Consider the following 15116-nt stretch of genomic DNA (forward strand, 5'->3'; position numbering starts at 1 on the left):
CGTGGAAATAATGATGGTGTCTTAATACTATGATAAATCACATAAAGTAACCAAATACATATAACTATTGCATTGTGGGTGTGTGTGGATAGAGAAATCATCAAAAACCTAATATCTATTTTAATATGAATATTAAATATCATACATCACTATGACAACCCATACTATTCTATGTATAATTTATATGTACATTATGAGAGTTGCTGCTGATATTGTATCCCCACCAGGATATGAACCTGGATTTCCTCTTCATATGGAAAGTGTGTTTGCTTACACTATAAGGATTTTTCCAGTAACAGCAATATTGCTTACAATTATTTCTGTCATCTACATTAACTATTTCCATTAGTCTTGATACATAAATATGTAAATACTTGTTTAAAGCTCTTTTAAACAAAATTCATTCTTCATCTGCTTTTGAAGGCAGATGTCACTTTATTTATGACGTGTACCATAGGGGCTCTTTAGAGCTGCCCTGGATCAGGATCTTGTGTGGGTTCCCATCTCCAAGGCAACTGACCTTTTTACACTACACATTTTGTTAAAGAAACAATTAAATGCATTTCTATGTTAATTGATTATTGTTCCGGATTGAAAATCACAACAGATAACCTAGCAGCGTGTTGCAAATTTGTCGTATTTATTAACATGTGTTGGTACAATTGAAGCAGTAAGAAACTGCAACAAATAAACAAACAAATATTTAAATAACTGCCAATTCTAGAGAACTACAATTGTATGTTTCTTATACTAGGATAGTAACAAAAATAACTCAACATGACACAAAGTTTGTGCAGCATAAAATATATTTAGATCTATATGACTTTTCAATATTCATATACAATCAGAGTTGTAATACTTAACGAGAATAATAGTTGGATTACTTGTACTGTAAGAAATATCACTTTTAATTGATATAAACATGCATTAAATAATCCAATAATTTAAACACAACACTATGAAATTTAATTGACTAGATTGACATGAACAGACACTAATAGTATTGTGGAACAGTCATTTTCTATCAAATTATCAATAAAATTGCTACAATACATAGCGCTACACAGTTTCCAACTAGTATAACAATGTACAACAACAACATATACAAAAAACAGATAAAGTCAAATACATTAACATGTGTACAAAGAACACGTGCTTGGAAAGCGAAATCATTGTATCAAAAATTCTTCAAGAAAGAATAATGTACACAAAAATTATTGAGCTTAATAATAAAATTAACAATAATGTTACAGATTTAACACTTACATTATTCTATTCAAAGGTTCCATGAAAACTAATTAAGAATACATCAAAATTTACATTGGATAAATGCTGTTACTTATGACACAAGGGAAAACAATTAAAAAGTTTCAACAACTTAACAGTTGCATGTACTCGTCACTATATACCTAGCAAGCAGTAAAGATGTGCTGGTTTATATTTGTCGGCTGAATGCCCGTTTTCTTACATCACAAGCTGACTGTTGACTATCATCTTCAGTATGTAGCTGTAGCCTTGGGAAATCCATCATTGGTGGTTGAACCCGAGAAGTTTGCACACAACTACTCCAGCAGGGAAACCCGATACCTGTTACAAGTCAGGCCAGGTGGCTGGACAAAGCAGATGGGGCAATGCACGTCTTCTGTAATTGTTGAAGTTAATGGTTTATACAATATGAACGTAGCACTAATAACTGAAATCAAACACAGTTTTAAAACTGGATATATATGTGTATATCTATGCTTGCTTATTTGATCTTAAATCCTGAGAAAGTTGTTAGTGTCCAAACATTTACCAATCAAAAATGAAATAATTTCATGTGATGTTGGAACTCAAGGAATCATCTGTATCTGGGATGTCTTCTGTGCCTTGAAGTCACAATTAATCCAACATTATTTTTCTAAAACAAATTGCCAGTTATAAAGTCTATGACAGATATACATAATAGTAATTAATCATCTAAATGCTTAATACATTTTTAAACCAAACCAATGAACTTTTCTTATCAATACCTTATTACAGTACATGAACTAAACACAAGAACAGAACACATATAAAACAGCAACAACTAGTATGAATACCAAACATGTTAAAACATATTTTCAAACTCAACATTGAAGTTCTTCTTCGGATAAAATAAGGAAAGTGAAGTATATGCATTCAATCATATAGTAATGTACATATTTTTCTTAAATATTTAACTAATTACACATAGTATTATCAAAACAAACAAAATGCTTACACTATTTGTCTTGAATCATAAGAAACATTAAAAACATTTACAAACACATGTTCCATATAGGTAAAAGTACAATAAAACTGAGGCTGCAGTTCACTCTTATTAAAATATAATAACATTATTAACAGCTCAATTGAATAATGGTGACACATGTATATAACAAGTATTTATTCATTTTGTTATAAAATGTACCTTGTGGGAATGATATGCCGCACTCTTTAAAAGGCAAACTATTGGCTGCTTGTCAGATCCGAGCCCAATCTTTGACAGCAGCTACCTCATGACTCTCAATCACATCTCTGATGATCTGGCCTCTGGCAAAGTGCCGGAAGGCTGCCTGGGCTGACCATGGCGACTTTACGCCGAATCATACGTAGCTGCCAAGAGGGTAACCGATGGAACTATAGATGCAGACTCATGACAGTACATGTAACAACATTAGATAAGAAAACAGATTGAGAAACATACATTAATTTTAAAATGTAAACATGTGACTGTCACTGTCATTCAACTGTGCATGTGAGGTTGATCAACCAGTTCCAAAATAATAGAACTAGCTGGGATGTATATGTAAAACCTTTTTTCAACATGTTTCACACCAAAGAATACCTTGCTTCATGCTGTTTTGCACCTCCATATGTCTTATTCCTGCATTTAAGACTGCCTGTGCTGGGCAATGTATTCAAACTGCTTGTCCCAAGTTCAACATCAGCGACTGCATATGGCAAACTCGTCCTGAAGATTTGAACATTGAACTATTAAGGGACATAGAAAATTAGAATTTATACAAATGACCAAATGTTCATCAGTATTGTGTGAATAAAAATTGATATCCAATCTTACTGACCCCAAATAAGGACAGTGTGAACTTATACTCAGATCATTGTAACCTACAAATGGGAACATGTAGAAACACAATGACAATAATGACATATATATTCATATTTGTTAACAGAATTAAAACTGTAGACATTCTATTCTATTTGATAAAGGTAATTTAGGACAAAACAACAAAGCAAACCATCAGTATTTTTGGTTTCAAGTAATCATTCATATATGTAACAGTAGTCAGCACTCAGAACAAAATTGTGCTTGAAGTCCACAGGCAAAAAAAAATCAACATTAATCATTAATAATTTTACTGCTGCTTTTCTTGATTACAATTATACATTTAGTTGTTGGTAAATATAAATTCCTTCTTCATTTAAATCTAACTTGTGAATGTGGGTTTTATGGACAAATTCCCTGTCAACTGATCTAGCCTGAGGTACATGAAATCTTTTCTTTCAAAAGGTTTCACAGAAAAGAATACCTTGGTCCATGTAGTCAGTTCTGGATCTAGGCCATCTGGTTCAACATCTTAGTCATGGACACTGCAGTCATCAAGAACTGTATAATATAAAAAGTAATATCTAATCTAATTAGGACAGTGTAAAGTCAAACTGAGGACAGTATAACATTCGAATAGGGACATGCAGCAATGCAATGAGGTGTAGTTCTATGTGACCCATCCTGTTTAATTTAAGTGAATTTGTGAAAAACGGCCATTCTCACAGAAGGAAAAAGCCCTGATTCAGCTATCTATGATGTATGTTGTTTTATCACCATGATCCATACAAATTATTTATACCTCAAAGTCCTCACTTCTTTGAATATTGCAGACTGCCTGAGCTGGGTAATGTAGCCAAGTGGCTTTTCCCAAGCTCCAACATCAGTGTATAAATCAAACCTGTCCTGAAGATTTAAACATTTATTATTAAAACACATACAAATACCGGTACTAATTAATACTCATAAACTTAATGAAAAGCTCGAAAACTGTATAGATGTACAATTAGGAAATTATGTTGTAAAAGCTTGCATAGTGAGTACTGTGTAGTGACTTGCATAGTATGTACTGGTTGCATAGTGTGTACTGGGTAGTGACTTGTATTGTGTGTACTGGCTTGTTGCATAGTGAGTACTGGGTAGTGACTTGTATAGTGTGTATTGGCTTGTTGCATTGTGAGTACTGTGTAGTGACTTGCATTGTGTGTACTGACTTGCATAGTGTGTACTGTGTAGTGACTTGCATGTAGAGTGTGTGTACAAACACTCATGCCACTTAAGCCTGTATTGTCATGAGTTATCACTTTGGGATTTTGAAAATCATTTTGATTTTTATGCTATTGTATGCACTATGGGATAATGCCAATTGGTGGTTTTTATTATTTCTTATTATCGGGACCAGTATATTCAGTATCAGACAAGTAGGTCCTGTGAACCATTCCCTCCCATCAGTTAAGTTCAATCCCTGCGCTAGACCATTCTGTGGACGGATTTACTAATGGCAAAGACAATCATTATGTGTCCTGCATCAAGATGTAAGGGGAATAAAAAACTCTGTATAAATAAAACTGTAACTTTTAATGACTTAACTTTGTTTGCTACCTATCAATATATGTAACATAGTAGCAAATATGACACAACAACTTAAATTTCTTTCTCACAAAATGACTTGAAGACTTTGATCACATTATAACTTCAATGTATTGTAGTTACATGTAGTTCAGGTTCAGATAATCAATATTTTACTTTTGAAGTTTTGCTTAAGTGGTATCTCTATAAAACCTTCAACAGGGTATATCTTTTGCTGTAATTCAAAAGTATTAGAAGATCCTTGAAATGACTGCCAAAATAAATGAAATAATGTTATGTACACATACTTTCCTATCAAACAGTATGGATTGACCAATGGAAAACTGTTGCTATCTTCTCCAGTTCTTGTCTATTATCTCGATCTTCTATGTAATCGAGAATTGTTAACGTTTGCGTGTGACAGTATTACTCATAGCCATTTTTGCGATGTATTTGGTGTGCAGAGACAGAATGACCAGTAGCGAAATTTAACGATTTATATACCGGTATACTGCCATTATTACCTATGCAGTGACACTAATGAGTTCTTTCTTAAGTGCTTAAAACAACCCTAGATGTGTGCAAACAACACTGTCACTAATCTACTGTTTTCACGCTTCACTGCGTGCCATAGTAGGCCGCAAAATATAGGGTGTTACTAGCTAGAACCGATTTTCTACTTAAGTTAGCGAATTCTCAGATTAAAACATGTCATTTAGTTTTCATGCTTGTCGGATTTTCGGAAGCCATAACTGAAGCGTGATATATCGGTCAGCGCGATATACTGGTCTGCGATATATCGGCGTTGCAGTGTACTTTAAACAATCTTGGTAGAGTTCCGCCAGACGATGTTTCATGCAAAATATATAAGCCTTAGACCTTGCAGTTTTTTAGATTTTTTTTCCTTTCGGTTGGCATGGCAACCAGATCTATGCATGGTGAGAGGGGGTATAATGTGGGGTGGGGTAATTTTTTAGATGATGTTTTAAAAAAAAAAATGGGGGGGGGGAGGTTGGGGGCGGAAGGGATTCTGGGTAAGGGCGTGAGGTATTGTTTGGGTGGAATCCATTGTGGTATTTAGGAAAGTGTTGTTTTGTCAAAGTAATAATAAAATGTGATCATTAATAAAGAAGTAATGGCAATTTAAGCAAAATGTTCAATTATCTAAGTGTAACAGGGGCCATAATTATGTAAAAATGCTTGCTACAGTGGTCTGCTCTTGTTTATAGGTTGGGGTCATGTTGGTAAACAAGTATGCAACATATAAAAGCAATATGTCAAAGGATATAGGAAATATTTGGGGTAGTACGCAAACTTTAACATAGATTTATCAATAATATGCATATTCTAAGTATAAAAGGGGCAATAATTATGACAAAATGCTTGATAGAGTTGACTGCTCTTGTTTATAGGTTGGGGTGCTGTTGGTAAACAAGTATGCAAAATATGAAAGCAATATGTCAAGGGACAATGAACATAAATGGGGTAGTACGAAAACTTTAACATTTGCAGCATATTCTAAGTGGAAAAGGGGCCATAATTACGACAAAATGATTGATAGAGTTGTCTGCTCTTGTTTATAGGTTGAGGTCATGTTGGTTAACAAGTTTGCAAAATATGAAAGCAATATGTCAAGGGACAAAGAAAATACCGGTATTTGGGGTAGTACGAAAACTTTAACATTTGCGCGCAAACGCAGACGCTAACGCCGGGGTGAGTAGGATAGCTCTACTATATATATTTCATATATAATAGTCGAGCTTAAAAGGGCCATTTAGAGGAAACATTTCTTTATAAATAAGAACCTTTTGCCCCCATGGATATGGTTCTGCACCATAATTATACACAACTTCTTCTCTGCACGAGAGATGACGCTGGCACAGTCAAATGTAGCATCTGACCAGTGGCAGAATGTCACGGAGGGCAACACAATATTAGCTTGATAGACCCTCCTCCTCAAAGCACTGCACTTTGCAAATGCCGTGGGTGGAGTCATTTACAAGCCTTCCAAACTGCCATCTTCTGTAGTTCCATCAAACCTAATAGAAACAGAAATAAACAATCTTGTATAACATGTTTGAACTTTATTGCTTTGTACAATCACTATGTTGTATGATCATATACATGTTTACATTGTATGTATGATATTGAATTAAAAAAAAAATAATAAAAAAAAAGAAAAGAAATAAACAATAAAACTTATTAGGATTTGTAAAAGTTAATCAATATATATATTTAACCATATAGTATATAAAATATAGATAAATATTTAATATTTATATGCAAGTCACTACAGTGGTACATACACTATGTAAGTCATGAAATTGGCAAACACACTAGGCATGTCACTACCAGTCTCAGCCAAACATGTCCGGACCGTGGGACAGGTCCTGTAAAATTCTGTAAGGTTTGGCTTGTCGGTCCTGTAAATTTACTGGACCGAATGTTCGTAAAAAAGAGAACAATTTGTTAGTTTGTATTATTGTATAGTTTCGTTTACTTCTCTGAAAGTTTTCAGAGCTGCAAAAAAGCGATAGTGTCTTTATACACATGCTTTTTTGTGCCAATGCTCTTTCTGCTGACAGAATTTTCCGAGGGCACTCTGATTGGTCCATTTTTGTGCATCTTACAAATGCCTGTCAGGACAGTCCAAATCCATGGCGGCCTAGTCGCTTAACAAGATAATCATAAATATGATCATTAAATGATACAGGTATCACTTAGTGTGGTTGTAAGAGCAAAAGTAATGTATAATAATGATCAGTGTCATTCGAACCGTTATTATCTTGGCAGTCAATGTCCATGCGTGCAAAAAAGCTCGTTTTCATATATCGAGTCTGTCGTCGGATTAGGCCGTATTGACCAGACTCCTAACTGACATGCGCTCTAAGCGAAGCTTAGGTAAACAAGTATCGGCTACTTTCGTTTTGGCAAATGTTCTTTTATCATAAACACCTTGATCCCATCAATGAAAAGTTATTTTACTTTTATATTCTGTAGCCGGTAGGTCTTAAAAAAGAGAAGGTCCTGTATTTTTTCCAATTTAATAGGACCTACTGTCCTGTAAAAATATGCCTAGTTTGGATTTCACTGCACTACACTGGCATAAAAAGTCTGGAAATTACTACATTGGCATACAAACTATGCAAGTAACTTCAGTGGCACGCACACTATGTAAGTTATGAAATTGGCATAAACACAAGGCGAGTCACTACACTGGCATACAAACTAAGTTAGTTACTTCATTGGCATACAAAGTATGCATGCAAGTCACTACGGTGGCACACACTCTATATAAGTCATGAAATTGGCACACACACTAGGACCGTTACTATACTGGCATAACACTATGAAAGAAACATTGACATAAAAAATGCAAGTCACTACATTGGCAGACACACTAAGCATGTCATGAAATTGACATACACACAAGGCAAGTCACTACACTGGCATGAAATGTATGTTAGTGACTACATTGGAATACAAACTATGCAAGTCACTACAGTGGCACACATACCATGTAAGTCATGAAATTGGCATACAACTATGGAATTTACTACATTGGCATAAAAACTATGCAAGTCACTACAATGGCAGACACACTATGAATGCCATGTAATTGGCATACACACTAGGCAAGTAACTACACTGGCATAAAATGTATGGAAGTTACTACATTGGCACAAAAACTATGCAAGTCACTACAGTGGCATACAACTATTGAAGTTATAACAATGGTATAAAAACTATGCAAATCACTACAGCGGCAGACACACTATGCATGTCATGAAATTGACAAACACACCAGGCAAGTCACTACACTGGCATAATACTATAGAAGTTACAGCATTTGCATAAAAACTATGCAAGTCACTACAGTGGAAGACACACTATGCATGTCATGTAATTGGCATTCACACTAGGCAAGTTACTACATTTGTACACTGGCATAAATGTATGGAAGTAACTACATTGGCATACAAACTATGCAAGTCACTACAGTGTCACACATACTATGTAAGTCATGAAATTGGCATACACACAAGGCAAGTCACTACACTGGCCTAAAATGTATGGAAGTTACTACATTGGCATACAATATGCAAGTCACTACAGTGGCACACACACTATGCAAGTCATGAAATTGGCATACACACTAGGCAAGTCACTACACTGGCATAAAACTATGGAAGTTACTACATTGGCATAAAAACTATGCAAGTCACTACAGTGGAAGACACACTATGCATGTCATGTAATTGGCATTCACACTAGGCAAGTTACTAAATTTGTACACTAGCATAAATGTATGGAAGTAACTACATTGACATACAAACTATGCAAGTCACTACAGTGTCACACATACTATGTAAGTCATGAAATTGGCATACACACAAGGCAAGTCACTACACTGGCCTAAAATGTATGGAAGTTACTACATTGGCATACAATATGCAAGTCACTACAGTGTCACAAACACTATGCAATATAAAGAAGTGAAACTCCAGCTGCTGGAAATGCAAGTCATGAAATTGGCATACACACTAGGCAAGTCACTACACTGGCATAAAACTATGGAAGTTACTACATTGGCATAAAAACTATGCAAGTCACTACCAGGGCCAAAACACCAACTTTGGGGAAAGGGCCACAGTCTTTGTTCGGAAAAAAGACACAAATTTCTGGCTTGGGAAATGAAAAATACTGAGGTAGATTGAAAATTTTGAGAAAAATGAATGCTTTTAAAGAAATTTCTGTAGGGGAAAGGGCCTTTTTGGTTCAGTGTTAGAAAAAAAGGCCCCTTGCGAAGAAGTTTGTTTTGGCCCTGACAGTGGCATACACACTATGCACGTCATGTAATTGGCATACACACAAGGCAAGTCACTACACTGGCATAAAAACCATGGGAGTTACTATATTTACATAAAAACTATGCAAGTCAAAACAGTGGCACACACACTATGTAATATAAAGAAGTGAAACTCCAGCTGCTGGAGCAGTATTGAATTTTCATTAAAAACAATTAGTTGGTCCTTTATTTAAGGCAAGTGACCGATTGCCCAAACAGTACAAAACAGCACAATACAGCACAATATAAACCAACATAAACACAAAATATGAATAAAGCTGGGGTCACCGCCTTGGAACGGTCAATGCAAAGCATTGGGGGTTTAAACCGGTTATAGGGCGCTCAACCTCACACTTGGCCCAACAATATTCATAATACATTTAAGTGTAGATAAAATTAAACGTCATAGCATTGTAACTCAAATCAAACAATAATAAAAGGGAATTTAACGCATTCAATTTAATTACCATTGAATTACTCAATGGTATTGAAGATACCAGAGCAACAGAGTTACAACTTTTTGAAGAACGATTAAATAAAACTACAAACAAGTGTCAACTACATTCCTTCTTTATAGAAAGATTTAAAAATATAGCGTCATTGAGTTAATAGTTCAGATAATCATCGCGCAAATACAGGAAGAAGCAGCAATAATGGGTGTAAAAATTCCATATTACATTGCTATGTTGTTTATGTGACTGCTAAAAAACATATTAATAATTATTAAATCAAAAAAGAAACGCCTTATCAGAGAGAAAATATAAATAAAATTGAACGTTATAAACCCAATGACCTATGCATGTAGCTTACATGTACCCAGGAACAGAGAAAGAGTTATGCCGTAATTGACAGGTTAGATACAATGACGTGAAAAAAATCCAGGGGCGGTACCGTAAAGTAATAATAAAACTATTAATGGGGGGCTACTGCAAAATTGTACTACTAATAAAACAAGTTTAGTTGATTAAATATTAAGAATCAAATATATAAAAATAGTAATTCCATTAAAGCGACATTATTGGAATCAAACAGTATATAGGTGTTTTTACAACTGACGACAGAAATGATTTGAGTCCAAATGTAGTTTTCATGCAGATTTGTTCATACGACACAAAGACACAATTTTGTTCATTTTTTTCAACAGTAAAAAATGCCTATAATATCACTAATGATTCCAAATTTATATATATATATATATATATATATATATATATATATATATATATATATATATATATATATATATATATATATATATATATATAAACCATTCAACTTGTTTAATTTTAAGGTACTAAATCAAATCTTACAGTACAGTTTAAGTAAGACAATAAGTACAATTATTGAACATATAAATTTAAACTTAACATTCTTGAAAAGCTGTTGAATCTTTTTATTCCACAGTGTATTTATATGATTTTAAAAACACCTTGAAGAATCACAGCAACAAAAGTTGGTGTGCATGGTTAGTGCGTTAATTAATTAAAGTCGTTTAAGATTATGGCCCAAGGGCTCCCTGATGCTTAAAGCGCCTGGGGAAATGCCTGATATCCCACCTAAACTTTGTTTGTGAGGGTATAACTTTTAAGTAACGATTACCATCACATAACAATATTTTTGTAATATGATTATAACAGTATCAGAGTATGGTGTATGAATTTATAAATTTCTATGACAAAATAACATATTTTAATACACTACAGAAAAAGAACATGTTTGACCATACTGGGTTTACAGAAAAAACATTATTTGTGTTAAAGATTTATACATACCAACACTTTTTCCCCTTTGAATCGGAATTCAAACACATATGTGACATTTCCAATCGGCTCCTGCCTTGTTAACATCCCTTCATATTTCAGAAAAATATCCCCCTTTTCGATGTGGGAATGTGTATGCACACATCTTCCTATAATTAAAGAACATGAAAACATATTATTGTTATAATTACAATCTAGGGCAGGTGTTAATCACCCAAATTTAAGATGAAACCCTAGTCTGATCATTTTGTGAAAATAAGCACGTTATTTTCTCAAAATTGTAAAATTTTAGAAACAATATAAACATGGTTGAGAAATAGGCACAGTACTTTGACCATTATCTTTATGATAACACACACATGCATTTTTATTGAGCCCAAGATTAAAGATCAAATACATGAAAATTTGTACTCTTGAGTGTTCATTTATTTATTCCAGTTGGGAATGTTTAGCTCAGTATTGTGATAATAAACCACTTCTTTTTGGAATTGTGAAGTATTCTGAAATAGGCCTCTGTTTAATAAGGTGAAAACGCCTTTTAGGGGTCTATGGTTTAAAGGAATTATCCCAATAAATTTGGCATAGGTGAAAAATACTGGTAAGCATCCAGGTACATTGTAAATGCGCATCTTGGGGGAAAAAACAGGCTGTAAACATCGTAACCAAGAAAATAAAGGAACAATAAAGGAATATTTTCCCCAAAATATAGGAAATTTTGAAAATTTAACACAGTCATTTACACTTGTAACATGACCATGTGGAGTTTTTCGGACTTCAGTGATTTTTCTTCCCCAATTGGGAAAAGTACTTGTACCATGCCAATTGAAAAAAATTAGCGCGAAAAACCCTGAAGTTGGGAAAATTCCCATTGTGAAATGTTCCAATTGGGAATTACGGGTTGTTTCAATTGCTTGATATCAAAAGAAAAAATCTACTCAAATATTGATTTACAATGATTTTCTCTTTAAGTGTTTAGTGTAAGTGCTTATTTTATTTGTTTACTTTCAGATAATTTTGGAACAAAATTGACGGAATATGCCTTCCTTTTGGGAAATTTTGAGATAATAATTTGCATGTGTTCACAAGCGTCGACACTCGTGCCGAGGTTTAAGTGGCCCTTTGTTTGGCAGATACTTACTATTAACACGGGTGTCATAAACATTAGTGACCCAAAGTGCCTGTCCCCCCCCCTCCCAACAGGTGGCGATTGTCCAGTAATAATAAGCAAGATTAATAATGCTTTCACTTGTATCTTGAACCTTGAAAAATGCATGCAGTCGTGCGTTGTTTTATCACTTTCTTCGTCTTAATGAATAAGTTTTATAATATTGAAGAAACAAAAGACAATAAGTTTTTGCATATTTCTAATACTCATCCAATAAAATGGTGGTTCAGTAAACATAAATGTTTTAATGCAATCAGCGAATGCTTGCACTTTTAATCATCATCAACTGCATCATCATCATAACCATCACCATCGTCACTCATATAGTGATAACCTGTATCTTTCTGGGTTTTTTTAAAGGATGACCTTGTAAGCATGTTGAATAATTATTACGATCATTCTAGTATCAAAATTATCCTTAATACAAACATAGAAGGCTCATCGTACATCACCAGTCGACCGCCCCCGGTTTTAACTGACAGTTTTTACCGGTTAAAACAGCCCCGGTCAATACTCCCAAAGTGGTCATTACTGGTCAATACTGGTCGATTGAACTTTACCCCCAAGTTTGATTAATATTCTATGCTTAATTAAACAATATTGATAATATAAATTAAACAGACATGTTGCCAATAATGTCTTAAGCTGTTAATACCCACTATTTTATACCTGTTCATGCAATTTGTAGGCAAATCTCTCAAAATTTTGCAAATGAGTCAAGTTAGTCAATTGGATTTTTCTAGTCGATTGATTTTTTGTCAATTCTAACGAATTATGAATGCTCAGAAAATTCTGTGCTTGATTCAACAAAAACCTGTCAATTACTGTGTATTAGTTGTTCCTCATGCCCCACTGTCTCCACAGTCTTTTTACAGTCTTTTCACCTATACAGGTTAGGGCACCCAAAACTGATAATAGGGCCTTACATGGCACCTTTGACACAACCCTTACTTGTCATGTATTATTGCCTGGATTTCTTTAACAAAATATTGAAACAATATTTTATTTTCCATTGATATAAAAAACAACATTATAAGAAATAATTATTAAAAGAAAGAAATTATTGAACAGAAGCGTCTAGAGTAGACGCACAATTGTAAACATTATTTGTAGCCAAAATCAAGAACTTTGATTGCTTATTCATTTGAAGACCAATTGAACTTTAAAATATGAAAACCCTCTTAATATAGAAAGGAGACAAGTTAGAAGTGACTATTAAATTAATAACAATAATAGCAAGTTATCTCATTTTGTTTAAGTGAAAAGAAAGAGCCTAAGGGCAGATTTTCTTCATTGAATGCCACTATCAGAGCATGCATTTTATTACCAATAAAGGCTTAGGGGCCAGATCATTTATGACCCAAGAAACCACAAGAGTTCTGTTTGTCCATCAGCTTACAGGGATTTCAATAGATTTTAAAAACCAGGAGTCAATGACCCCTGGACTGAAATTTTGAAGAGTCAAATTGAAAAATGGTGGGGTCAATGTTGAAGCGCGTTAATTGTGTTTTTGTCTGTATTATTCATTTTGTTAGATAAAAATATGCTCTAAGAGTAACACAATATCTTAAAAAGTTTTACTGCTTTATTAAATAACAATACCATGATAAATAACACAACATATTTTAATGAATTGGTACATTAAATATACTTCCTTATATTTATAACACATTTAAGTCTTTTAACACATTTAAATAATTTAAAATATGTACCGGTAGCACCTTTTCATCACATATTTATCGTCATTATATTATCATCGTCCCTATAATAGCTTTTCTAACAAAACACAATCTAAATGCATGGAACATCTAGTATATCTATTACTGTTTATCCGAATACTATACATGTCCGAAATATGTACACTTTGGAATGCCTTACCTGTAGTAGTTTTACTTTAATAATCCAAATTTTTCTTGTTGTTATCGGGTTTAACAAACCTTATCAAATGTTTGTTAAATCCAGTTAATGCTTTCTCCATTATTGAATCGCCATTACTTGCAATTTGAATCGCCAGCTTTGAATTGAACGCCGGTTGAATGTTAAGTCCGCCATTTACAATGTCGAAGGTCATGACGCAGCAATTTAATTCTACTCGGATCATTTATATCTTATCGAGAAAATGTGTTTTCTCAATGTTTATGTGTAGTTCTATTACTTGTAAGTATCAAAAATGAACCGTGATTCCAGTTTATATAAGATGGGTGTTACTCGTAATTATCGGTGGATTAACAACTGACAAAACTCGCTGGACTTTGGTCTACTATTGGATCTATGTAATTAATACACCTTTGATCAATATGGTTTTTACTTGATGTAATTTTGCCGACTTTCTGTAACCGTGCCGTCTGAAAAGTCTGCAAAAACCCTGCAATTATCGGATGGTCAATCAATTATCACGTAATCACTGCTGCTAATTACCCAGTTAGTGGGCACGCACTATTTAGACGGTAACACGTGTATTGGAAGAGGTGAGATAAGATAAACAACGCCCGGGGTATTCCCTCGATTATAGACCGAGTTTCAAATGCTGAAACTTTAATTTCAATTAGGAGCACAGCAGGATTTATTACCATGGAGCTCGAGATGTTAACTGACTGACGCACGGGTCAAATTTTCGACGCGTCAAAATGACGCACAGCAAAAAAAGGGTTGCGTCAAAAATGAGTCATTTTTAATTTGCTCGCGTCAAACGCAGGATTCTGCGTC

General features: G+C 34.1%; 1 long non-coding RNA gene across 1 annotated transcript; it reads right to left on the reverse strand.

The window, feature by feature from the left end:
• Positions 1-3550: 3550 nt before the first annotated feature.
• LOC127841262 (uncharacterized) lies at positions 3551-6553 on the reverse strand. Its single transcript, XR_008030827.1, has 3 exons — positions 6442-6553; positions 3870-3973; positions 3551-3628 (listed from the first exon to the last, which is right to left on the reverse strand). It is a non-coding gene; the product is annotated as an uncharacterized LOC127841262 (long non-coding RNA).
• Between the last annotated feature and the right edge of the window lie 8563 nt (positions 6554-15116).

Source organism: Dreissena polymorpha, chromosome 8, assembly GCF_020536995.1.
Source record: "Dreissena polymorpha isolate Duluth1 chromosome 8, UMN_Dpol_1.0, whole genome shotgun sequence".
NCBI lineage: Eukaryota > Metazoa > Mollusca > Bivalvia > Myida > Dreissenidae > Dreissena > Dreissena polymorpha.